This window comes from Syngnathus leptorhynchus, chromosome 9, assembly GCF_054491065.1.
Source record: "Syngnathus leptorhynchus isolate UIUO chromosome 9, UIUO_Slep, whole genome shotgun sequence".
NCBI lineage: Eukaryota > Metazoa > Chordata > Actinopteri > Syngnathiformes > Syngnathidae > Syngnathus > Syngnathus leptorhynchus.
Window position 1 is genome coordinate 3,865,113 of NC_141203.1, and position 25,973 is coordinate 3,891,085.

Genomic DNA, 25,973 nt, shown 5'->3' on the forward strand with positions numbered 1-25,973 from the left:
AAGCTCAGAGATTTTCATAAGCGACGTCTCAAAGGAACATGGCGGCGCGTTGCCTTCCATGCCAATTCTGTACGAGCGATGAAATTATAGTTTTAAAGATATTTCATCTTGTAAAACATTGGTTTAGTCAGATATTTTTTTCCCCAAGACTGGCTGTGTTTGTATATGTTACACCAAAGAAAACAAAGGTGAGGTTCCTTGGTTTCCCTTTACCTTCCTGCAGGCTTTACAATGTCATGTGTGGGTTGGATGTGGAAACAAGTGAACACAGTTCATAGATCATTCTGCAGCTGTTTATTATATTGTAGCTAGCCTCCAAAAGTATTGGAACGGTGAGGCTGATTTCTTCATTTTCGCTGTCCACTAAAAACATTTGAGTTTGGTATTGAAAAGATGATGCTGAGACAAGAGGTCAGATTACTTCTAGGTACTGCATTTAGTGTACTTCCAGATTGCATTTATAACCTTTTGGTTTTATTTCATCAAAAGGTTTGGAACATGTGACTGATAGATATGACTTTCTACATGAATTATTCAGGTATTCCATGTGAAGACTACATATACTCGTTAGCAGTCTAACCAAGTTAAAATCCACAATCTGGCTTTGGCTGATAAGAAAGCAATTATGAAGTTGGGGAGAAAATGGAAAAATAAATCAATCCAATGTCCAAAGACAATACTACAACCTTTTCAAATGGCCTAAAGAAGAATTAAGCACAGGTGGAGAAATCATCCAACAAAATAAAAATTTTAAGAACTGTAGAGATGGACCTAAAACATTTTTACTGACACAAGGCTCAGCTTCCAGAGGCTAGTGGTGAAGGTCATGAACATGGAAAAAAGTACAATTGCTACATCTCACAGATGCAATCCACTTTCTAACTAGGAAAAAAAAAAGCCAGGGAGGAATTCACTCCAAAAATTACAGAAGTGGAGCGGTGATATTTCTTGGACTGATGAGTTTATTCTTTATTCAACATTCAATCCACTGTGAAACCAAGTGGATGCATTGTCTGAACTTGTATGGCCTCACTAATCTTTGTTGATGTAACACAGGATGACAGCAGCGAAATGAACTCGGACGCCCACAGAAACTTTTTTGCCTGCCAATTCCAAGAAAGAAAGATGCAACTTAACTGATTGGGAGAGCTTTCATTATACTAACCCAAACAATCAAACAACAATTGGGTTCATTAGTGGAAAACAGTAGCTCTTAGACTGACCAAATCAGTCTTCAGACTTGAAACCGATATGTGTTAGTATGCATTGTACAAGTGCGGTGAAAACATCCCAAATGAAGATTGCAAATTGTTTAGTGATGTCAGTGGGTCATGGGTCTGATGTGGTTTTCAAAAGTATACTTTAGCCCGTATAAAAATCTAGCGATATCAATGACTAAAGTTATGTTTCAGAGTAAGATGTAACTGTCTGGAAGTAAAAAGATGAACTGCTGTTCTCTTACATACGCTTTTGGGCTATGTTACTAATATTTCAATTTCACAGCATATTAGCTTATCGGCAGCATGTTGCTGGGGTGCCTTGCAGCACAATTAGCAGACAGGTATTTTTACCTTTCTAAGATTTCCAACAGAATTGACAATACAATGATTAAAACAAAAACTTTTCCTCCATCAATCCAGACAAGACAAACGCTTGTATAACCATGTACATACGTCTCCTACTTGGAAGCGGTAAAAAGACAACGTCAAACTGTAATAAGCGAGGCTTTTAACATCCTTATATTCACCCTGTTCTCATACATCATCGAGTCGCCAAGGCCCCTCAGCGACATCGTGCGCAGAGCCTTGACTAAAGTGTGTCACCGTGATCTTTGCCTTAACCTGAGCGGACCTTAACCAAAGCACCAATACATCATCGCATGTAACTATGGTAAAGGTATGATTCACGGTCCCTGTCGGTTGGCCGATTCGCATGTGCTTTGTTTGTACCCTCTGGGTATCTAACACAAGTGCAAGAAGAGAGGAGTGCTATTGTTAGCCACTAATGTTCGCTAGGGTAGGTACGAATCAGCTGGTGAGCTAATATTTGTACTGTGGTCAACAGGGCGTTTTTTTTTATTTTAAGATTGACAATAGTTAAGTTTCATGCTTGTTTGACAATTATCATGTAAAAAAAAAAGCGTACATTTTCTTGAGTCAGTTTTGTAAAGACAGTGGTGTTACAGATGCATTCCAATACAGAATGCCTTAAAAAAAAAAAATCCCCCCCCAAAGTCCCAATGATCATCGTCACACACACATCTGGGTGTGGTGAAATTTGTCCTCTGCATTTAACCCATTGCCGTGTGATTTGATCCATCCCCTGGGAGAGAGGGGAACAGTGAGCAGCAGCGGTGCCGCGCTCGGGAATCATTTGATGATTTAACCCCCCAACTCCAACCCCTAAATGCTGAGTGCCAAGAAGGGAAGCAATGGGTTCCATTAATATAGTCTTTGATATGACGCAGCCAGGGTTTAAACCCACAACCTTCCAGTCTCAGGGCCGACGCTCTACCAGTAGGCCACTGAGCATATTTATTTCATAATACAACACAAACATTTTAACGTTAGCCTATATGCACGACTTGAAAATCTACAAAATCACGTACATTTTTTATTATACTTTTGCCGATTAGCAAAAAAAAAAAATTCCATTCACCTTGTCAAGAAATTATAATTTCTGAACTACCAAAACTTTGTTTGTTTGTTTGTTTGTTTGTTTGTTCTTTGGGGAAATGGCCTTCTTAGTAGAATTATACTGTGGGATAAATAAATAAATAAATAAATAAATAAATAAATAAAACTTGCAATTATATTCAAGTTCATTAATCAACAATTAATTTTGCGCAGTTAAGCAAATTACTACCAACTAATCAGTTGATAATGTCCAACTTAGAAACAGTGGTTAACTCATTTTCACAGTTGAATAACATTCCCTTGCCTGTACAATTGATAAAGGATATATGATGGCCACAGTTGGACCCTGAAAAGATTATTTCTTGTTTTTTCGACGGCTAAACAAATTTTGTATTCCAAGCAAATCCACTGTACTGTATTATGAATAGGACTTTGACGCTGTTGTCACATCATGAGCTGCTTAGATTTAATGAGGCATATAAAGTCAACCATACCTGTGGAACCTTAACTGCCTAAGACATGGTTTGTTCCCCATTTGATTGTTCTGAAGGGCCTTTAATCACTTCAAATTGTCTTTGAGCTCCTTTGTGAATGAAGACTTCATAAAAGACAAGAGAAATATCAAAGCTAAGGTAGTTGAGGAGGAGAAACAATGTACACGTGGCTAGCTTAGCATTGCTGCAGCAGGCACACAAATCACTGAGCAGCCCTTGCCACCCTGACAGGGTACAGGATGCACCAGTGCCTTTTTTTTAAATCCCATACGGCAGCCCCCTTTTGTTTTATGGTCATGTGACTGCACGCCCATTCCTCAATAATTGAGCGGTTTGAGCCCTCGAAGCCACCGCGCCTGGAAATGAAAAATCCTCAGCTCCCGCATCCAAATGATTATTCCTAAACAAAGCGTGTTAAATGGACGCCGCCGCCTCTGCGGCACTCTCCATCTGGAGGATGCTGCGTGACAGCTTCCCTTAAATTACAAATATCAATCTGCCACAGTGGGAGCTCGGCCCACCAGCCGCCTCTCAGGGGTCCACGTCAAAGCAGGAGGCCCTCTGAACGGCAAGCATCAAAAGCGGCAGGCGCGCTTCATGCTTTATTTGCCGGAGCGTGATTCATCTGATCGGCAAAGTCAATGTTTTGATTGCAAAAGGGGGACGTCGTGCATATGTGATGCTGAGCTTGCTTGATGTTGATGGTGCGGTGCTTGTTGAAGCAGTAACGGTGGAAAAGTGTGGGTGTTGAACCAGTTCACGTGGAAAAGTGTAGGCGTTGTGACCTTGCACCGTGAAAATTACAGATAGGTGCCTCAGCCCTGAATACAGTGAATGTATAAATCTGGTAACAATAAAATGGAAATTCTGGAAAAGTCTTGACTATTTCGTGTGACAAAGATTGTGTACAATTAGAGGGAACGTTGGGAACCCGAAATAATAATTCTTCCCAGGAGGCATATAACAGAAATGAATTAAAAAGCACAGGATTAGAGGTAGTTTTTTTTTAGGGTTTATTTTTATTATCACTATTTGTCAAAACAAGGACATATCCCTGTCAGCATTGCATCGGAACTGGCCCGAGATGAAAAAATAAAAAAATCAAATTGTTGCCTCTCCAACTTATTCACTGCAAATGAAAATCTTTAACTTAATCAACAACTGACTTGAAATCAACTCAACTTCAAATCAAGGGAATTTGGTATGTAGATCTGGGTTAGCTCCGCCCATTACACCCCCCCACGCCCCCGAGGCGTGGAGCGACAGACGTTGGCTCGGAGGGCTCCCAATCTGCCGTGTGATCAGCGGTACTCTCCCCGAGCGTGTTTCCCCCTTTTCCTGCCACCACCACCGGCTGTCTGCCCGCGGCCACACAAGCACTTGTGCTCGCCGTCCAACTGCTTCCGTCGATGTGCTTCTCCACGGGATCGCCTTCGAGTGTCGGGTTGGCGGCACGGTCTAATTCAATCAACACACAGGTTGAGGGGCACACAACTCAATGAATGGGGAGCCTCTACTATCACAGAGGTTGGCAGGGGGGGGTTATATTTTGTCAACCTCGTGTTGCTAAATAAGGTAACCGTGTAGCCTATATAATGTTAAATTCTTTAGACAGCCAAACTAGCAAACATCACCTCCACTGATTGTAGCTAAGCAGTGCACTCCATTGTATTGTTTAAAACAAGATTAATGCGCAATCAATTCCATAAAAGCGTTCTATATACATCGAGTTTGGTCGATGTGATTATTGGGAAACCTAAAGGCCGCTCCACGACGGCTGAGCGAGGCACAGGGCAGAAGAGCTTGAGTGCAGCGACACTGGGAATTGATGTCATAATTAAGACGGGTTGTATGAAATATGTATGAAGCAAATTAGCATAATTCACATGCCGATGCTGGGTGGAAGGAATGTCACAGATGTGCAATATAAAAAGATAACGCAGTTTGTCCAAGTGTGAAAATGTCAACACGCATACAAAACAATGCTAGAATGCTCCTCAAATATTTTAAGTGACTACGCCGAGAAGCCCATGGGCCAGTCGAACATCTTCGACAAGCAAGCTTGGAACAAAGGAGCTGTCCGTTTAAGCACCACGGACAGTTCCATGTCTCACTTGCGACACTGTCACCGCCCAAATCACTGTTAAATGACACCTTTGACTCTTCTGTGTTAAATTACCTCAATAAACAGTCTGAATGCTGTCACTTACTCATAAGGAAGTCATTAACAGACGGCACGACATGACAGCCCATAAAAGCGAGCCCCAGAAACTCAAACAATTTGGAACTCAACATGAACTTGCATAGACAACACCAACATGTATCGCAGCCAAACAAATGCCGGAGGACAGATGTGAGTAAGGTCATTCCACAATGCCCTTGTCCCAACCTCTTAAGTTGAAAGCAATCGCAAGTGTCTGGCAAGCATTTCACATGCCACACCACGCGGTGCCGCTGACATCATTTCATGCCAGATGTCGTGCCGCTGTCAGGAAGCACACACTATGTTATCAATATCCAGCTTTAATGGATTCTGTGTTATAAAGGCACAGGCAAATACATTTTGGAATTTGGAAAAGATTGAACAAAAGACTTGTATTTTAACTACTACTTGACCACTACAACTACTGCTATTTTACATTTGACGTAGGCCAGATATTTGCACAAATAACCTGTAGATGTCCCTTTTTAAACTCCAAATGTCGCCATGCTTTTTGCTTGTACTCAACAAAATGGCTGATGCAACTTCTCTTCTACTAATACTTCTGCAATCACATGCCCTTAATTGTATGGTTTGGATGGGTTGAGTGTTGGTGCCCCCAAGACCGGTCTGTGTCCCCTTCGTGACCCTTTTAGGCCTTCAGTAAGGCCAAGTACATGTGACCCTAAAGTCATTGGTGTATCCTTTTGACCTTTTATGGTCACCATACTTTTTGCTTTCTGTTTACGGGCACAACTTATTCATTATACATCCATCCATCCATTTTTTGAACCGCTTTGTCCCCACGGGGGTCGCGGGCGTGCTGGAGCCTATCCCAGCCGTCATTGGGCAGTAGGCGGGGGACACCCTGAACCGGTTGCCAGCCAATCGCAGGGCACACAGAGACGAACAATCATCCGCACTCGCACTCATACCTAGGGACAATTTGGAGTGCTCAATCGGCCTATCAAGCATGTTTTTGGGTTGTGGGAGGAAACCGGAATGCCCGGAGAAAACCCACGCGGACACGGGGAGAACATGCAAACTCCACACAGGGAGGGCCGGAGGTGGAATCGAACCCGCACCCTCTTAACTGTGGGGCGGACGTGCTACCCAGTGCCCCACCGAGCCGCCTTCATTATACATTTATATGGTTATATCAATTTGAACTCTAGGGTGAGCCTTGTACCTCCCATTTTTACTCTGTACTGTACTTTTCATAATCACTTCCGCCACTATTAATAGCCATTTGTGTTTGTTTTTCTACATATATTTTTTTAGCCTTGAAAAATATGAGCCGTCCCATCTGCCAACAACACACTCAAAACATGAATGGATAGGTGGATCGATCGATAGGTGGATCGATCGATAGGTGGATCGATCGATAGGTAGATAGATAGATAGATAGATAGATAGAGAGAGAGAGAGAGAGAGAGAGAGAGAGAGAGAGAGAGAGAGAGAGAGAGAGAGAGAGAGAGAGAGAGAGAGAGAGAGAGAGAGAGAGAGAGAGAGAGAGAGAGAGAGAGAGAGAGAGAGAGAGAGAGATAGATAGATAGATAGATAGATAGATAGATAGATAGATAGATAGATAGATAGATAGATAGATAGATAGATAGATAGATAGATAGATAGATAGATAGATAGATAAGAAGACATACACAGATGTTTTTAAACCCATTGAGGAAATTAAGGGAAAATAATTTCCAATCGACAAATATGAGCCTGTAATCCAGCGTCATTTTGATTTACTGCAAGTTGGTATCCATTCCCGCCACAACATGAGGAAGGTCTTACTGTACTCACGAGTAACCTATCCTAAAGGTGCAAGTTTGAGGTCTCATGCAGTGTTACGTGCGCACGATCGATTGACTCGATTACGCCCCCCCACCCCAACCCCAATAACACTGCGACTGTGCATCAAGAGAAGTCGTTGTGCAGCCAATGAAAAAAATAAAAGTTGTCTAGTGCGTCAATTGTATCAAAGCTGTCATTGCCTAGTGTTATTATCATTATTTTTATGTAATGGAAGTTTTTACAGGGAGAGTAACCTCTTTCTTTTACATCTTTAGCTTAATCTTCTTCCTAAACGTGTGTGTGTGTGTGTGTGTGTGTGTGTGTGTGTGTGTGTGTGTGTTTGTGTGTGAGCATGCGTGCGTGCGTGTGTGAATGCGCGTGCATGTGTGTGTGTGTGTGTGTGTGCGTGCGTGTGTGTGCATGTGTCTGTGTGTGTGTTTATAAATGTGTCTCCACTGCAGATGGATTCTCCGGTGTCTTCATGGTTAAACTGGCGAAAGAGCAGTGAGACAAACAAGGGGCACATTCCAAAAAAGACAGGAGTCTCCCTTCACACTGCGACAGAAACAATTGGGGGGCAAAAAAATAATAATAAGACTACAATTTTTTTTTCCTTCACATTTTTTCCTGATAACTTGCTGTTGTCGTCTGTGACGTTACTTAATCCACAGTAGCAAAGTGCAAACTTTAAAGGGGATTGGGAGGGGGTTGGGGCTTGGTGGGTATTTGGGGCAAAATTGGCCTACCTTCAACTGGATTCCCAAAAGAATAAAATTTAAAAAAACGCTCCGGAGCGCTTTCCCGAGTCAGTCAGTCAGTAAGAGGATGAATCTTCTTTGGACATGACAACTCCGAGTGAGAGGAAAAGAGGAAGGTTCCATAAAATGGATTGATGGATGGATGAATGGATAGGAAGTGAGGTCACCCATTCAGCCCCAAATAATCCCAATAGGAGACAGAAATCTTGTTAGAAGAAAAGGACGGAGGCTGACAAGTGCGTCAGAAGCTCTTAAGTAAAATATTTCAATGATGTGGGGGAGGACCAAGGAGGTTGGGGGCTGAGGGGGGCTAAGGTTCCCAAGAGTCACCCCCGTTGTCCTCCTCCTGATGACTTTATGAGGCAAAGGGTGCCCGGTGTCTAATCCTCGGCCATCCCAGACGCGCTGCTCCTGGTGCGGCCACGCTGCTGCGCAGGGAGAGAAGGCGGCAAATGAATGCACGCAGAAAAATAGTCATATCCAATAAGGGGGAGGATGGAGAGAGAGAGAGCGAGAGAGAGAGAGAGAGAGAGAGAGAGGGCGGTGGTGGTGGTGGGGGGGGGGTATTCCTTCTCAGTAGGCTCTATGGTTGCAGTGCCACCAGTGTTCCCTTGGTCCTAGTGCCCCCCATTTGCCAGCGACACGCTATCCCACCACTGCTGCATCATTCTTCTTCATCAGCAAGTAAATGAATGCATTTACTTGCTTTCTCTCATGGAATAATCTATACATCTATATACATTATCATGAGGACTCTCATTCCTGCGCTCCATTTATCATCCATCATTCTCTTCATCTGTATTTGTCCTCTTGTTCACTTATCTGTCCGTCCATCTATCAAGCCAGTTATCTGGTAACTGTTATTTGTCCTATTCTTGTGCTCTTATCCGTCCATCCACCTGTCATTCTATTCGTCGTTCATTGTTTTATCCATCACTCTCATTTGTCTATTAATTGATCAAGCTCTCCAACAATTTATTTCCCATCACTCACTATCCGTCTTTCTTCCATTTTTGTCTGACAATCTTCTCATCTAATTTATTACATTTTTGTCAGAGAAGCCATAGAGACTTTTTTGTGATTCCGATTGAAGATGTGAGAGCAATGTTTTCCATGCATCATGATCTATTCGGATCTGGAGTTTACATGTGCCACAATCAGAACAACCATTTTATAGCTTATTATTCTCATGGCTACATGTAAACCTGGCCGGTAATCATCCTGTCATCCCACCAATTACTGAATCTGTCTCTACATGTCCATCGCCGCTGTCCATCTCCTCTTAACTCATCCATCCATCTATCCATCCATCCATCCATTCATCCATCCTGTGATAAAAAGGAGGCAACGTGTGGCCGGTGTGACAACCACCATTTAATGAGCTAGTGATAACGGCTGACATCCTCACACATCTCCAGAGAGGTCAGAATGAGAAGAAAATGATGAGCAGTTGGCTTGGGAAGACTTATAAGTCATAGGTGGGTCACCGTTTTACAATCACTTGAAGACTTGAGGTCGAAAGGGACTTCAGATGACGTAACACAAATGCTTTGACAGCTAATTTCCCACCACAGCATGGTTCCTACATCTGATTGTATTTGTGCTTGAACATTAATGACTTCAGTCCTGTTTTTGTTTGAATTTGTCAGTAAAAAAAAAAAAAAAAGACATTTCCTCATGTTTTTGAAACTGGAGTGCGAAAGCTGCGGTTGGCTACTAGTGTGGACTGAATGGGACAGCAATGGGGGAATAAATTTTGAGGCTAGCTGCTCGTTTTTAGGAATGGTGAATTTTTTTTTTTATTATTTATGAGCTAACTTGAATTTTGATAATTCACTTGGAAAATGAGATTTTGGACTCAAGGGTGAGAAAGTTATGCTTCTTTCCCTTACCTAGCATGTTCTCTATGCAAACTCAGAACGCCTTTGTTCCATTGAGAAAAATTTGAATAGGAAGACGTACTGCTATACCTTCAGTCATGACATTTCTAATAAATGCCTAGCTAAAAAATATTGTTTAAAGTCCGAACTGGGCTGTGTGTTAAACATCTAATTTTGCAAGAGATTCTGTCAATGTGAGGGTTCTGTTTCAGCGGCGACAAAGCGAAATAAGTCGCGATTAGGATAAATATTTCGGGGTTTGCAACCAACTTTTGTCTAATTTTTGCAATTCGTGCAAAATCTTGGACCCTAATTTACACGACAAGAAAATTACTAACATGAATATAACATTAACATCCATCCATCCATCCATCCATCCATCCATCCATCCATCCATCCATCCACCATATATATATATATATATATATATATATATATATATATATATATATATATATATATATATATTCACAAACACACGCACACACCTGACATTGTTGCGTGGATATGGAGGGATATACTTGTATAAGCACTGTGCTGCCATGCAGTGTTCAGGAATGACGTGTCAGTGTGTGCCAGCCCCCACACTTGTTTCCTTTCACGGTGCGAGTAGGATCTTGAAAGTTGCATGTCATGCACAAAATATAGATGTGACATAAATCCACCTCCACAAAAAAACTTCCTGGCTGATCACAGGGCAAACCCCACTGCCTCCCCTCCCTCATACCAGGCTCCCACCTGCCACTACAGTAGATGACTGATTTTTCACACGGCCTATTGTGTGAACTCAACAAATTTCTTTCAAAAGTATCGTGTCCCACTTTTCCGAGCATGGACAAAAATATACTGTTGTTTTAGGATGTGATCAATTTTCCCAAAAAAAGAAACAAAACTCATGCAGAAGGAAGCACAAAATCAAAAAGGTTTCAAACAAGCAGACAAATTGATGCCGACAAGAAAGTCTGCTGCTTTCTTCTCAAAGGCGTTTTGATCTAAGTTTATCTGAGCTTATTATGACACCACATAGGGTGCAATTATTTTTGGTCAAGCGTGTTGGCGGCATCTAAATCTGACGTTTAGCTTTTTAATTGTGAGACACCCCGAGCTGCAGTCACTCTTTCGTTTCAGAAATATTAGATCAGTTAAAGAATATAACTGGTGGCAATCTGAAAAAAGCACGTAGCGAACTAGACAGTTTGACATTTGGCAATTTGAGTATGTTTATCATTCCAAATTGATTTTGATGGATGGAACATATAGTGTTATGATGGAAAAATGCTACCGGAAGGTCTAAGGATATGGAAAAAAACTGCAAATGGTACACTGCTGTATGGTTTCCCATGGGAAACAATAAAAAGCAAATTAATCGTAATTATTTGTCATAGGTTTATAAAACGTGTATAAACTGTATTGTACTGTGAATGGTTTTAAGACCATCTTTAACATGGCTACACAGCAAACTGCAGCGTGTAATACAATTATATTAAAACTACACACCATTTTAAGACATCTGACAAAAGATAATAAGCAAGCATTCTATGCATACTGCTTTATGTAGTAATAATGGTTTTTAATTTTAAAACTTCCTTGCCTTTATAGCTCCATAGTGATTGTCACACTTTTTCTCGAATATGATCTGAAGGAATTTTTAAAAATAAGGCAAACCAAAAGGGAACCAGAAATACGTCAGCAGGGAGGCTGGATAGCGGAATTGTTTTTTTTTCTCTCGCTCTCTCTCTCTTTTGCCTGGCATACACACAATGCTACGCGTAAAGAAAAAAAAAGTAGTTGTTAGAACATATTTATTCCCCAATGAGGGATGCTCCAGCGAATTTAAAATCAACAATGAGAACAATAAAAACTGCATGCACACCAACTAGCACTTTTACATCAAATTAAGCCAGCACTGAGGCTTACACTGTGGAGCCCAATTCTAATTTAAAGCCAATATCTGACTTGTTTTACTCTCTATATAAATGTACTGTACATCCCAGTGTATCTTTCCATACACGACTAATGTTCCATATTTAAGTCATGTTAATTTTCTCTAGCACACTGGTATATGGTACTGGTCTCTGCCAAGCTGGGCGAGTGTCAATGGCCATGCACTTGACAATTTGGTGGCAGAAAGTCGATTTAAAGTTACAGGTCTAAGTGCGGGCGCAGGGTAGACAGCTGGTCTCATGCGGTTTTTGGTGAATTTGATCAGAGCACAGGCAGACATATACCAAGCCCTGAAGAGAAGTGTTGGATGTCAATTATATTTCATTCAGAAATATGTGAACAATGAGCAATAAGCCTTCAGAATCATTTTAAAAAACTGTTAATTTGACACATAATCATCATTACTCATATTATTATTTCATTCATTTATTTTAATATTTTTTATCTTTACGGACGAACGATCAGGGCTGTAGGGCTGGTCTTCAAGTGCCCACTTCACTGCTCTGTCAATTGAAGACTCCAGTGCACAAATACCGCATGTCAGCTTTGATTGACCATTATTGAAATTAGGTGTGGGCTCTCCCAACATTGCGCACATCCTACACATTATTTTCGTTGCAAGTCATGTTTTTTTATTTTTATTTTGTGTTGTGAGGCCAAATTTAAATTTCGAGTCAAGAGGGCACAAAAAAATGTTTATTGAATAGGACAAGCAGTCAAACACATAATTGCCAAATGAGAGCACTCACAAGAAGCATGGAGGAGATGCTCATGTTCATGTAAGAGTCTGAGAGGAAAACTAAGGTTAGGCTCCTGGCATTACCTGCTATGCTACACCCCTTAACCTGTGACCTTTTCACAATTGCTGTGCTGATGCTGTTCCCTGCCAAGTGCATTGGTGCAAAGTAAAAAATCTCTCCCAACCAGAGTGCCGAAATCAGGATAAAATGTCCCCACTATGTTATCCTTCAAATCAGTTTTTTGATTCAGAAGGGGAGTCAAGTCAGTATCTGATCTAGTTGACCGATTCCTCTGCTTCTGGATATAGTGATCATCTCCTCTGACACCAACCGCAAAGCTCTTCTCATCCTCACAGTCTTTGCGAATTACCCTATCTTTTTTTGTGCCAGCCACGCTTAAAGCCAGATTTGAAACGAGTCATTTGAGTCAGGGGTAGGAAGGAGAGAGATTTAGAGCTTCTCAGGAATGTAAGATTTGGTACAAATTGTCTGAGCTTTTACAAGAGTGGAAACAGCAACTGCTAGGTCTTGGTCGGTTGCAGGTCCTGTGGCACCGGTGAGTTAATAATTAAAAGAATGCAAGATCAGGTACAAAAAACGCATCTGCTTTAGAGGCTGTGGACTAAATCAGCTATATTTGTCGTTGTCTATCTGCGGCCGGTTGAAAAATGCAGTGACAAGCAAGCAAAACATTCAGAACGTGGTCTCCTTTTTTTCTTCTTCTTCTCCCTCCGGCATGCTGCGCATTACTAAATATTTCAACGGGGATCGAGATTTTTTTTCTCTCTCTCTTGCTGCAGCTCACCAACTACGTACCTCCAAGGCTCTGACGGTTTTACAGGTGGAAAACGATGTGAGCGTGCATAGCGGCATGAAAAAAAAGCACGAGGGAAGCCGCTCAGCGAGCATGTGGTGAGGATGCTGACAAGCAGCATCAGCTTAGATTGTGAAAAGCCATTTGGATTTTTGCCAATGGATATTTTCTGTTGAATTGTTATTTTATGTTTTTGCACAGCGCTTTGTTACGGCAAAAGATGTACTATATTGTATATAACATACGTCCACAAGAATATATATACACACACACGGACAAAGGGTGAGATATTTCTGAGTGAGGCTGGATGCCAAGTACATCTCAAGGACACACAGAGAAGAGTGGTTGAACACAAACTCACATATTATGATGTGGTCAAGTGCAATAATCAAGACCAAGCAAATATTAAATCTTTGAGAAGTTGACACCAAGTCAACGATGAGACTTTGAGGATATGAGTCAAGACTGATGGGAGAATTTAGACATTCAAGACCAAGGCTTTGACATGTCAAGCGCTGTTAGATGAAGACCGGCTGCACGATGTGGGTGTCAAAACAGCCGACAAGCGGCTTCTTCCAATCCCTTTAAATATGGCGAGCTGATTTGCATGGAAGTCTTGACATGGCGGAAAGTCCAAGACATCCCAATTTTTGCAAGATGGAGACTGATTTGCTCATCCAGAAGGTCGAAGTGCACAAAGTACATACATACAAGTACTTTTTCGGTTAAAAAAATATATTTCAAATTGCTTGTACTAATAGATAACATGTTATTCATACACAAACACCCAGATTGGCTCTAGTCGGGAACCTACGGCTCGCGAGCCAGATATGGCGATGTTAAAAATGTTATTAAAAAGAATACATTAGTACACTCGAAAAATCCTTGGTCTTAATTAAAATAGATGCATTTAATTATTATTATTTTTTTAAATGGTATAGCTCTTACGGGAAATTATTTTTTAAAAAATGGGCATTTATGGCTCCGTCTGCCAAAAAGGCTCCCGACCCCTGCTCTAGGTGGTCTGATATAATCCAAAACATGGTAAACTAGACTTGCCTCGGCACAAATATCATTTTGTGCTCAATTTTGCTCCAGGCGCACGAGCATCAGTCTACCAAAATGGCCGTAAGAGTTTTAGGAATCTTAAGAGTTTTAAGACTAAGTCAAGACAAACACTTTGAGATGTCAAGGCTGAGACTATTGATTATTGAAGACCAGCTCAAGTACCCGATTTTGAGAAGCATATATCAGGTCAAGTATGTAGCGTATCGTGGAAAAGGCTCCGAGCCTTCACTCGCCCATTAATTCGAAGCTTTTCACTAACACCAAAGCCAAGTGCGAGGTGGTCAACAGCTTGTGTTTTTTTTCACTCTTTTATAGAGTGAGTGTTGCAATTGAGTAAACAAACGACAAAAGCCTGCATTCAGGACAGAGGTGTTTATTTTAGCATTCAATGTTATCTATTCCTATTTCATGCAATCAATTAACGTGTTGTCACTCTAAATTCATTTAGAAGCCAGTGTGCATCCGCAAGCATTTTTCATCTTTGCCGAAACACTTGTCAACATCAAGATCCTGACTCATTAAGATCCCGCTTCTAACCTGAATTATACATCAAGCAGCCAATCCGAAACCGGCATCCCGAGCTGTCACAGGAGCCTTGCTCATGATTCCCCCAGCTGAGATGGTTCCTTTTAATCAGAGTACTGGGTTTAGGATCAGCATTTCCCCGCCATCCAGAGGAATACCGGAAAGGAGAGGACAAGAAGACGACCAAGACATGGGAAGAAGGGAATGGAAGAGGAAGAAAGATAGCAGTGGGGTGTTGGAATCCCACAGGTGCAAGAATGAAACGTTTCATCCGCTATCATCTTTCTTTCCCGCTGTCATCGCAGACATAGATGCATGAACACTATGTGCTATGTGCGTCAATTAAATTGTCCAACACGGTCAAGTTTGTTTGTGAACTTAAAGGTACCTGGGTAAAGTCGTACGGGGTAGAAAAGTACAGCCTCAAAAGATGATCATTACAAAGTCACAAGAGGAATTATGGCACAGCTCACAATCGTAGCAGCTTATTGCTTTCACTTCTTGTGGGGAATTTTTGTTTCCATTTTATGTTTCGCAGAGGAGGCACTAAAGGAGTATTTTCATGTCAAAAATGGGTTGAGTTATACCCATGCAGCTGTGGTTGTTGTTGTTTTAAATTGCTCTAAAATAAGTTTGAAAGAAGTTGAGTTCATCCAGTGTAAATACTGCTGAGTGAACACAATCTAAACTGTCAAGAATGAGACTTGGCCAGATGGTGCCTCTCAGAAGCTACAAGACAACTAGGAAGATTTGGTAGATTCAGACCTGAACTGCATTTCCAGTAATAGTGGTCAAATCATCGTGGGGCTGTCCCTGTCAAAATGAATGGGAGCATGAATATTTTGCACCTCAATTTACAGTATGTGCACTGAAAAATCCGTACTTGTTATTCATAGTTATGTAACTTACATTTTGTAAACACAGAGCCTAAACAGAGGAAAAGGTCATCTTTAGTACCTCCTAAAGTCATTTGCGTAAAACAAATGGTATTGTAGATGTTCTGCCAAATGTGAAAGTTGGTTGTGTATAACTCTTATGGAGTAATACTTTAAAAAAATTGTTGGGCCATTCCAAATTGCATACATTTGCTGGCAATATACTTAATTTAATGATACCGTTAAGAGTCGCACCCTCGTGACAAGCCATTGCACTTCTCTTAAAGTTCAGTGATGACAGGTGTGAGCATACTTAATTATTTTTACCTAACAGTCATTTGAACTGGTCCCTGGGAAGCCAATTGTGTTGAGAGACAAGCGCACCATCCCTCCCATAGCCTCTGGTGTTCATTAACATAGAAATTGATGAGCCACAATTGACGATCTAAAGCAAAGTTCAGACAGCAAGGTCAGCCAAGAGCCGGTAATTAAGCCCCGGCCTTTTAAGTGCCGCTATTATTATTAGCAAAGCGGGCCAGAACTCATTCGCGGAACACTAACATTCTCTCAGAAGCCTGCAGGACATCAACTTGGAGTGTAAAACAATTATCGGAGATGGCGTGCGGCGTTAAGTATTGACAGCATGCACACTGTACATATTTATACTCAGTATGGAAATTTAAATCAAATTCATTGCCACAGGCGCCGTTTGTCTTCTCCAAGTTTACAGATAAGCTAAAGAAGGACATCCGTGCTTTATGTGTGCGTCAACTGTTAACGATGACGTGTACAACCGCATGGGGAATCGGGCCAAGCATTGAGCCATACGTATGGGGGTGCTTTATGCTTTCCTGGGATTTCAACATCAAGACACCAAGACCATAAGAGGAACGTGCCAAGGTGACCTCGCATCAGGATTAAACTGCTGCTCTGCCTCACGCACAGATTATACAAGCAGAACTGCCAAGACTGTTCATAAAGAACAACATTATAGTATATATGCAGAAAATTGCAAGACAGGCAGATATAAAAACTACAGACATCATTGCACTACGATGATTAAGTTATTTATGCCAATTTTTTATACAATGATATTGGTTGTGTTCTGCTGTGTGTATGTTATAAATGTGTTTGTAAACAAAACAACAAAAATAATGTCGCATAAAGCTAGCGTATAAAACAGTAAAAAAATTCAAAATGCAAATTTCTGAAATACTCTACAATTGTTAATTTTTCTTCTGACAACATTTGGGAAGGAATTATTCATTATTGTACAGTATAGTGGACAGAAATGTAAATATATTTTCCAGCAATGGCCTTTTAATTGAAATACAGAGCATGAGCGTAGTTTCTCTTCTCTGTGAGGAAGGGGTTAGTCAAGTGGAGTAGCTAATATTGAGAAAGGTAACATTATAATACATAAATCTTGACATTTTGTTAATGAGTCTGTAACTTGTCTTCTACTTGCAGAAAACACACACGCACGAACACAGACAGACAAATTATGACACTAAATCCAACATGACCTACAAGCAGAGGAATTTTATCCAAACTAAAGGTCTTTTTGTTTGCTTTTTTCCCATCTTGTGGGATATTTCACAGCCTACAATGGCTTCAAAAAGAGGCTCAAAATTAACTTACGCTTCCATCAGGAAGATAATGCTTCAGCCAATTGCTCTCTGGTGTAAAATGATCCAGGTCCCTGTAATAAAAGTTAGCGTTATGTCTTGATAATTGCACCTTTTGACCACACTCACTTCAAAAACAGCAACAATGGAAATAATTTGAGTGCTCTAAAAGAGTAACTGTGTCTCCTTTCAACAACAGAGAAGGTTTATCCAGTCTCAAACTTCACGGCCACAGTTATTTGGCAGTGAGAGTTGCACTTAAGCAAAGTGACAGGTGTGGGCAGACGTTGCTGTAGCTGTTCCTTTTCTCTGTGGCTTCTTTGGAAACTGTCAGCAACACTGTCACATGCACTCCCACTGGGGTGGACGCGTCTCCTCTGCAGTACGGAACAATGCAAAATTGCTAGCATCTGTCTGGTCTGTGCCTAAACAGGTGAACGCTTGAACTAGGACAAGGCATTGGGGGGAGGGAGTTGGGGTGGTAAGTACTAACTGGTAACTGGCCAATGCCAACCTGCATAATAAAAGGTCCCACATAGTTTGTTAGAAGCATTAGCATTTCATTAGCAATACTAACAGAAACATTACATTTATGCTTTCATTGCTTCCCTTAGAACAGACAAAAGAAGAAAGTGAATGGCCACAAACCAGATCCTAGAATTAACTAAAATTATGCAGTCATGAGAATTTTACGAGGACACTGTTCTCTGCTGTGATTGGCCGGTCTTTGTTTCCAAGTTTTAGAGCGCTTTAGTGCGTTTTTATGTTTCCAGGAGACTGGTGGTCTGCTTCCACAACCTACTACCACACTAATTGCGATGTTTGCAATATTTATGTGAGATTTAATGGGATTAAGGGTTGACATGTTATTTTGTCCAAGCAAACACAAACCCAAAATGTCCAATTGACTAAAAGTGACCTCCAGTTATCGTACAGTACATTACATTTAAACACCAATAAAGGCGACCGCTTACAGACATCGTAATTAAATACCAAGATGAGTTTCACTAAAACAAGAGAAGAAAAGGGAACAAATAAGGAAAAGGGAGGATTATTTAGTGTTGAGTCGTGCCTGAAACAAACAAAATTCCTGCGGAGATGTCATCACAGCGTGCACTTGAAGACAGCTGTGGGAGCATCTGCTGCCGCCGTTGCACTCATCGACGTTTCAGCGCTTCCAGTCGGTAGCGGCCAATGGGGGGAGCGGATGGCTGTACTGTCACCGCACCCCGATTGCACGCCACTTACAATCTCCATAATTGCAGCCTTGCCGTAATTAGTCAGCTACAATCCTCATCGTTGTTGGTATTCTGCATCTGCATAATTGTGGCCATTGTTGTGTGATTGAGCCTATATTCATCACATTTGCATTCTCTTTCATTCGCTGCCTACAAAATAATTTTTGGTTTTCATTTTTCATGTCAACAAATACAGAAATAACACAACTGGACTTACACACTTCATCTACATGTAGTTTACATCGTGTTACTTCTTGTTTTGGGATTGGTAAAATGTATAAATTGTCCAAATTTGGATATTCCCAATCTATTCTATTGCACAAAATGAACGCTTTTCCTTTGAGTTTCAAAAGTTTTGAACACAAATATGATCACGCCTGCCAAAGTCGAAGGCTTGGTGTTAAGGTCAAGAGACAGACTGAGGAAGTGAGGAAGAGAGAGAGAGAGAGAGAGAGAGAGAGAGAGAGAGAGAGAGAGAGAGAGAGAGAGAGAGAGAGAGAGAGAGAGAGAGAGAGAGAGAGAGAGAGAGAGAGAGAGAGAGATGTGGAGAAGGACAGAAGGAGAATAATTGTAGCCTAAAGTGACAAAAGGAGGAGTGTCACTGTTTGGCACTTCATCATTTTTGGCTGTGAATGACTTTGCATGAATTTGTAGGATGACTCACGGCGGATGATTTGCTCTGCCTATAATTGGTTGCTCATGAAAAAGTTTGTCAGTTATTTTATTTTTTATGATACATGCTTAAATGATGAGATATGGAAATGATTGTACACAAATTGGCTCCCATGCGTCCCTGGTCTGGCCTGCCAAATATTTTGTCCATGAAAAGCAAATCAAGCATGTACTTCCATGATGGTTGCTAAAATCTGCCCCAAAATGTAAACATGTCTTAGGCCATAAATAATGCACACAAACATTCTTGAACACACACACACACACACACACACACACACACATACACATGTGTGTGTATATATATACATATATATATTTATTTTATATAAATTATTTTATATATAAATGCATGCATATATATATATATATATATATATATATATATATATATATATATATATATATATATATATATATATATATATATATATATATATATATATATATATATATATATATATATATATATATATATGTATGGATGGATTGATTGATTGATTAATTGATTGATTTTTATAAATTAGGGTGGGCTCATTTTTGTAGAGAACAAGCTGTATGCTTTATTTTTTCCTGTGTGCTCCTCGTACTTTGTACAAACCCTGTTTCTCGCCTTGGTGTTTTATTAGTGTATATTAGTGCACACTAGGGGGATTTAATTAGTTTACTTTTTTTAATGTAAGTATTCAAGACATTGCAAAAAGTATGAACTCACGTAAAAGGTTTTACACGCATTAGATTTATGACCACACTATTTTGCTGCCAAATGAGTGTAGCTGAAATAATGTAACAACAATAGAAGCCATCCTTGAACTTTTTGTTATTTGTAGTGGATCAGCTGAATGTTAAAAAACATAAAATGGTCATTAAGATATTGACAAAAAAATGGACAAATTGGGGGTGGGGGGCTTTCAGAGACTCATCATTAACTGTGTGCAGGCTGGACTCAAACAGGATAGCTAATCCTGGTGTATCAATAAACAGTTGAAATGACAGCTAATATTGCAATTTGTCCCAATTTCTAGATTTTGTTTCGCCACTTCTGATCGAGAAGCACTCATACAAATTCTATCAAAAAGGCTCAAACACATCAAACTTAATTTCTAACCAGTGAGCCAAAAGATGGTTCAATCATGTTCCAATTGGACCGCTTGTGGGCCATGCATTAATACAGTAGCAACGGGACAACAGAGAATTAGGCCTTGATCCACTCCATCAACAGAGATTTATCAGTACACTACTGTTCATAATTCCCAAATTGATCCTCTTCAGGGATTATTGTCCTAAATCCAAGCAAGAACCTCACTAATTTTGAATACCATCCAGGGAGAAAAAGCGGCCAGGCATTGTTTTTTTTGTTGAAGAATACAATTTAATTAGGAAATTGTCAATTTGGGGTTTTTATAAAATTCTGCTGAGAATATTAACTTTCTTATCAAATAAACAAAAGTAATGCATATTTTTGTAAATTGCGAGTACGTATTAAATGGTTTGGGCAGTACATTGGATTAGTGGTTAGCACATCTGGCTCACAGTTAGGAGATCCAGGGTTAGAATCTTGAGTGAAAGTTGGATGAGTCAGCTCCAATTAACCACAACCTTAATGACACCAAGTGGGATAGAAAATGCATGCCCCCACCACCACCACCTTTTCTTCTGCGGTTTCAGCTTCAGTTTTCTGTGAGCTGTAAACGGCCCAAGGGCTGAAAATTTCCAACCCGTGGTCCAAAACGATCGACGGTAGGCTGTTGGCTAGTCTGTTACACTTCAGTAACCCTCAATACTCAGATGCACTGAGCTGGCTGAGTAGGTTTACAAGGCCGCCAATCTTGGAAAAGTTCTTGGTGAATGAAAGGTTCCCAAAGTGGCAAGGTACTCACAGGTACTTGACAAACCCACATAGCTTAGCCTTCACACTGCTTTATGTAAGGACAGACTGAGAGACATGAGAGGCAAGGTGAGCAAAAGACAAGGAGGAGGGCGGGGGACCAAGGTGGACTCGCAAAAAGAGTATATATGTGGAAGCAATGGGTGGCCAAAGTAGTGTCACACTTCTTGACCGGAGAGCAATAACACAGCTCATTGTCCAAACTCCTTCTTTGTGTAAGAGTAGAGAACATAGCGTACTTCCTCAAATGGACCCCTTACATTTACAGACGACATGTCTCACAATTGAGCACTTCAACACAAATAAATGCATCGCCTCAATTTTCTTTATAGGGAAAAAATTAAACTGAATTATATCAATGTTCTTAGCTTATTGAACTCTCAAATAGATATGGTCAAAGTCAAAGTCTGCTTTATTGTCAATTTCTTTACATGCCAAGACACACAAAGAGGTCGAAATTGCGTTTCCCACCATCCCACGGTGACAAGACACCAAAACATCCAAGAAAACAACACAAAAAAAACAAGAAGGCACATATAATGAATAAACAAGAGCGATGAATAAATAAATAATTAAATAAATAAATAAATAAATAAATACAAGGAGCAAAAATGAAGCAAGTGTGCATACAGCAGACAGTCAGAATATAGCGCGAGAGTAGTGCAAGGCAGCCAACGTGGCCCAAAAGGTCAAGACGTTATGCAGCCAAGGGTGGAGGGGGGAGAGAGTTCAGGATCCTAACAGCCTGGAGTATGAAGCTGTTGGTGAGTCTGGTGGTGCGGGAGCGCAGGCTTTTGTGCCTCTTCCCAGAGGGCAGCAGATCAAACAAAGTGTGAGTGGGGTGACTCGCATCACACACAATCGTGGTCGCCTTGCAGGTGAGATGGGAGGTGTAAATGTCCTTCAGGGAGGGGAGTGAAGCACCAATAATCCTACCAGCTGTGTTCACTATGCGCTGCAGGGCCTTCATGTTGTATTCAGTGCAGCTACCACCCCACACAGCAATACAACTGGAGAGGACGCTCTCAATGGTGCCACGGTATAAGGTGGTCATCATGGCTGGTGAAGCACCTGCTCGCCTGAGTTTCCGCAGGGAGTACAGGCACCGCTGGGCTTTCTTCGCCAGTGATGCAGTGTTGGTGGTCCAGGAGAGGTCTTCACTGATGTGCACCCCCAGGAATCTGGTGCTGCTCACTCTTCACCACGTCGATGGTCAGTGGAAGGTGTACCTTTGTTGTCACAGAAGCACTCACTTAGTGCCGAAATAGCTCAGTTGGGAGAGCATTAGACTGAAGATCTAAAGGTCCCTGGTTTGATCCCGGGTTTTTGCATTGGTCCCCATCTTTAGTCCCAAAACTCATGTGTAATCTTGTTTACGATCCAAAGGTCTCTGGTTCAATCCAAGGTTTCAGTATCTGGCACAGTCATTTAGCCCAATTGATTTTGTTTTCGGCTTCCAGGTTTTTGACCTTTTTTATCTCAGCACTTGAGAAGCACCTAAATAGCTCATTTAGGAGATCGTTAGACTGAACATCTAAAGGTCTCAGGGGCAATACTGGGTTTCATCATCGTACCCAGTCTTTTGTCCCTGCGTTCAGGTGCAGTCTTCTTTACAATCCAAAGGTCCCTGGTTCAATCGAGGCTTTTATCATCTGGTCCAGTCTTAAGTCAGCCCGTTTGCTGCTGCCTGGTTTTGGGAATGTTTTGTCTCAGAAGCACTACCAGATGTGCCGAAATAGCTCAGTTGGGAGAGTGTTAGACTGAAGATCTAAAGGTACCTGGTTCAAGCCCGGGTTTCGGCTTTGTCCCGAGTTCAGGTGCAGTCTCCTTTGCGATGTAAATCTCCCTGGTTTTTGACCTGTTTTGTCTCAGAAGCACTGACAGAAGTGCTGAAATAGCCAAGTTGGCAGAGCATTAGACTGAAGATCTAAAGGTCCCTGGTCCAATCACGGGTTCCCCATCGTGTCCCGTCTTTAGTCCCCGAGCTTAGGTGCAGTCTCCTTTGCGATCTAACGGTCCCTGTTCTTTTACCTTTATTGACTCAGAAGCACTGAAAGAAGTGCAGAAATAGCTCAGTTGGGAGAGCATTAGACTGAAAATCTAAAGGTCCCTGGTTCGATCCCGGGTTTCGGCATTAGTCCCCAAGTTTGTGTGTTGTCTTGTTTACGATCCAAAGGTCTCTGGTTCAATCCAAGGTTTCAGTATCCGGCCCAATTGATTTCGTTTGAGGTTACCTGGTTTTGTGACGTTTTTTTTGTCTCAGCCCTTCGGAAGCGCGTAAATAACTCATTTGGGAGAGCGTTACACTGAAGATCTAAAGTTCTCAGGTTCAATACCGGGTTTCAGCATTGTACCCAGTCTTTCGTCCCCGAGCTCAGGTGCAGTCTTCTTTACGATCCAAAGGTCCCTGGTTCAATCGAAGCTTTTATCATCTGGTCCAGTCTTAAGTCGATTAGCCCGGTTTGTTGTTGCCTGGTTTTGGAAATTTTTTGTTTCAGAAGCACTGCCAGATGTGCCGAAATAGCTCAGTTGGGAGAGCGTTAGACTGAAATTCTAAAGGTCCCTGGTTCAATCCCGGGTTTCGGCATTGTACCCAATCTTCAGTCCCCGAGTTTGGGTGCAGTCTCCTTTGTGATCTAAAGCTCCTTGGTTTTTGACCTGTGTTGTCTCAGAAGCACTGACAGAAGTGCTGAAAAAACCAAGTTGGCAGAGCATTAGACTGAAGATCTAAAGGTCCCTGGTCCAATCCCGGGTTTCGCCTTCATGTCCAGTCTTTAGTCCCCGAGCTTAGGTGCAGTCTTCTTTGGTTATGTTTCAAAGGTCCCTGATTCAACCCAATGTTTCAGCATCTGGCTCAGTCTTTAGTCGTTTAGCCCGGTTTGTTCGCAGCTGCCTGGTTTTTGGCCTTTGTTATCTCAGATGCATGTACAGAAGTGCTGAAATACCTCATTGGGAGAGCAGTAGACTGAAGATCAAAAGGTCCCTGGTTCAATCATGGGTTTCGGCACTGGGCACTGTCATTTGTCCCCGATCTCAGGTAAAGTTTAATCTGTTTGTGATCAAAGGTCCCTGGTTCAATCAAATATTTTAGCATTTGGCCAAGTCTGTGGTCCTTTAGCCCAGGAATGGTTTCATTTCTGTGTTTGCGGCTGGCAGATTTTTTTACCTTTGTTGGGTCCCTGGTTCGATTTCGGGTTTCGGCATTTCATGCAGTCTTCAGTCCATCAGCCTTTATGCAGGACAATATTTAGTGCTGTGACCCTTATTCTCTCTAAGAAAATCCCACGTGTCCAAATTGCTCAGATAGGAGAGTTCCACATCCCAAGGTCCTGGGTTTCGGCGTTGTCGGTACATTTGTTTTCTTAGAGGGACTAACAAGTGCTGAAATAGCTCAGTTGGGAGAGCATTAGACTGAAGATCTAAAGGTCCTTGGTTCAACCCCAGATTTCAGCATCTCGCCATGCCTTTAGTCCCCATAGTGAAGCTCATTTCTGCACATTTGCGGCTGCCTGTTTTTTTTTTACCTTTCTTGTCTCAGAGGGATTGCCATAAGTGTAGAAATAGCTCAGTTGGGAGAGCATTAGACTGAAAATCTAAAGCTCCCTGGTTTGATCCTGGGTTTCGGCATTGCTGTCATTCTCCCAGAAAGAATGAAACATGTCGAAATACCTAATTTGGGAGAGTGTTCGACTCAAGATCGAAAGGTACCACTTTTTAGGCCTTCAGCCCAGGTGGTCACAGCATTGCCAAAATACCTCAGTTGGGAGAGAGTTCAACTGAAGATCTAAAGATACAACTCTAGAGTCCCTTAGCCCATCTGGTGCAGTACCTTTGCCTCAGTGCAGTCACATATGGAATGTCGCAGCTGCCTATTTCCGACCTTTAATGTCTCAGGGACAATGACACACGTGCCAAAATAGCACAGTTGAGAGAGCATTAGACTGAGGATCATTTCTGTTTGAGAGAAATGTAGGTAACCAAAACAGCAGCAGCAAAGGGAAATAAATCTTACAGTGCGGAGACTTACTGCAGTGAGTTCTCTGCACACTATTAAAGATGATTACATTTCTGGAAAACTGTGAGATGTGATCAAAGTTGTGTGAGTCCTTGTGTATGTTGCAGTGCTGCATTGATTTATTAGTCCAAAACGTTTTGCCCACATTCTTCCTGTTTTTTTAATAATTTTACTCTTTTGATCACATTTGCAATTTTGTTCCTTATCTAAAACATTTGTAATCACTCAAGCCAATTATTCCCACACTGCCGCAACTAGTGAAACTTCACAAATGAAGTGACCAAAATTTGTCATGTTAACATAGTTCTGTGGCACGAAAATAACTGCTAAACACTGTTTTTGTCAATATGAAACTCCCCAACTGACTTTACCGTAATTGTGTATCACTAAGCCACCAAGATGGCGACCGAGTTTTGCCAAAATTTGCAATTCACTTCAATTTATTTCCTTGGCACCAACAGGCCATAAAATGGCGCTAAAAAGATAGGGATTGTGTGATAAACTGAGGAGAATATGAATTCCCAAATGCTGAACTTCAAATATGTGAGTGTTCTTGATATACACTTGATATACAGTGGATGAATTGAAAGACGGTATAACTTTTGAAAATACATTATATTTTTTACTCTTGACTCACCCGATTTGTTCGTTGGGAGAGGAGCATCAATTCAAGCAGTGGATGGGTTTTGGCCCCCTGGCTGAGAATCGATCCTATGCCATGTGTACAACAGCTGCCAATCTAAAACATAATAAAACACATTTAGATTATTGAAGCAAAGTTAAACATGTGAAGTTTTAGTATGT

At 41.3% G+C, this 25,973-nt stretch overlaps 1 protein-coding gene and 5 non-coding genes across 6 annotated transcripts in view; 5 read left to right on the top strand and 1 right to left on the bottom strand.

Annotated features, from left to right (window-relative positions):
- The window catches only part of il1rapl1a (interleukin 1 receptor accessory protein-like 1a), a 287,826-nt gene that overhangs the window by 184,003 nt on the left and 77,850 nt on the right, over positions 1-25,973 (bottom strand). Inside the window, exon 4 of the mRNA XM_085921128.1 lies at positions 25,807-25,908. The gene's annotated coding sequence lies outside the window, so the exon portion shown is untranslated. The remainder of the gene's footprint in view (positions 1-25,806; positions 25,909-25,973) is intronic.
- trnaf-gaa (transfer RNA phenylalanine (anticodon GAA)) lies at positions 22,413-22,485 on the top strand. The gene has a single exon. It is a non-coding gene; the product is annotated as a tRNA-Phe (tRNA).
- trnaf-gaa (transfer RNA phenylalanine (anticodon GAA)) lies at positions 22,884-22,956 on the top strand. The gene has a single exon. It is a non-coding gene; the product is annotated as a tRNA-Phe (tRNA).
- On the top strand, positions 23,216-23,288 carry trnaf-gaa (transfer RNA phenylalanine (anticodon GAA)). Its single transcript has one exon. It is a non-coding gene; the product is annotated as a tRNA-Phe (tRNA).
- Positions 23,669-23,741, top strand: trnaf-gaa (transfer RNA phenylalanine (anticodon GAA)). The gene has a single exon. It is a non-coding gene; the product is annotated as a tRNA-Phe (tRNA).
- Positions 24,535-24,607, top strand: trnaf-gaa (transfer RNA phenylalanine (anticodon GAA)). The gene has a single exon. It is a non-coding gene; the product is annotated as a tRNA-Phe (tRNA).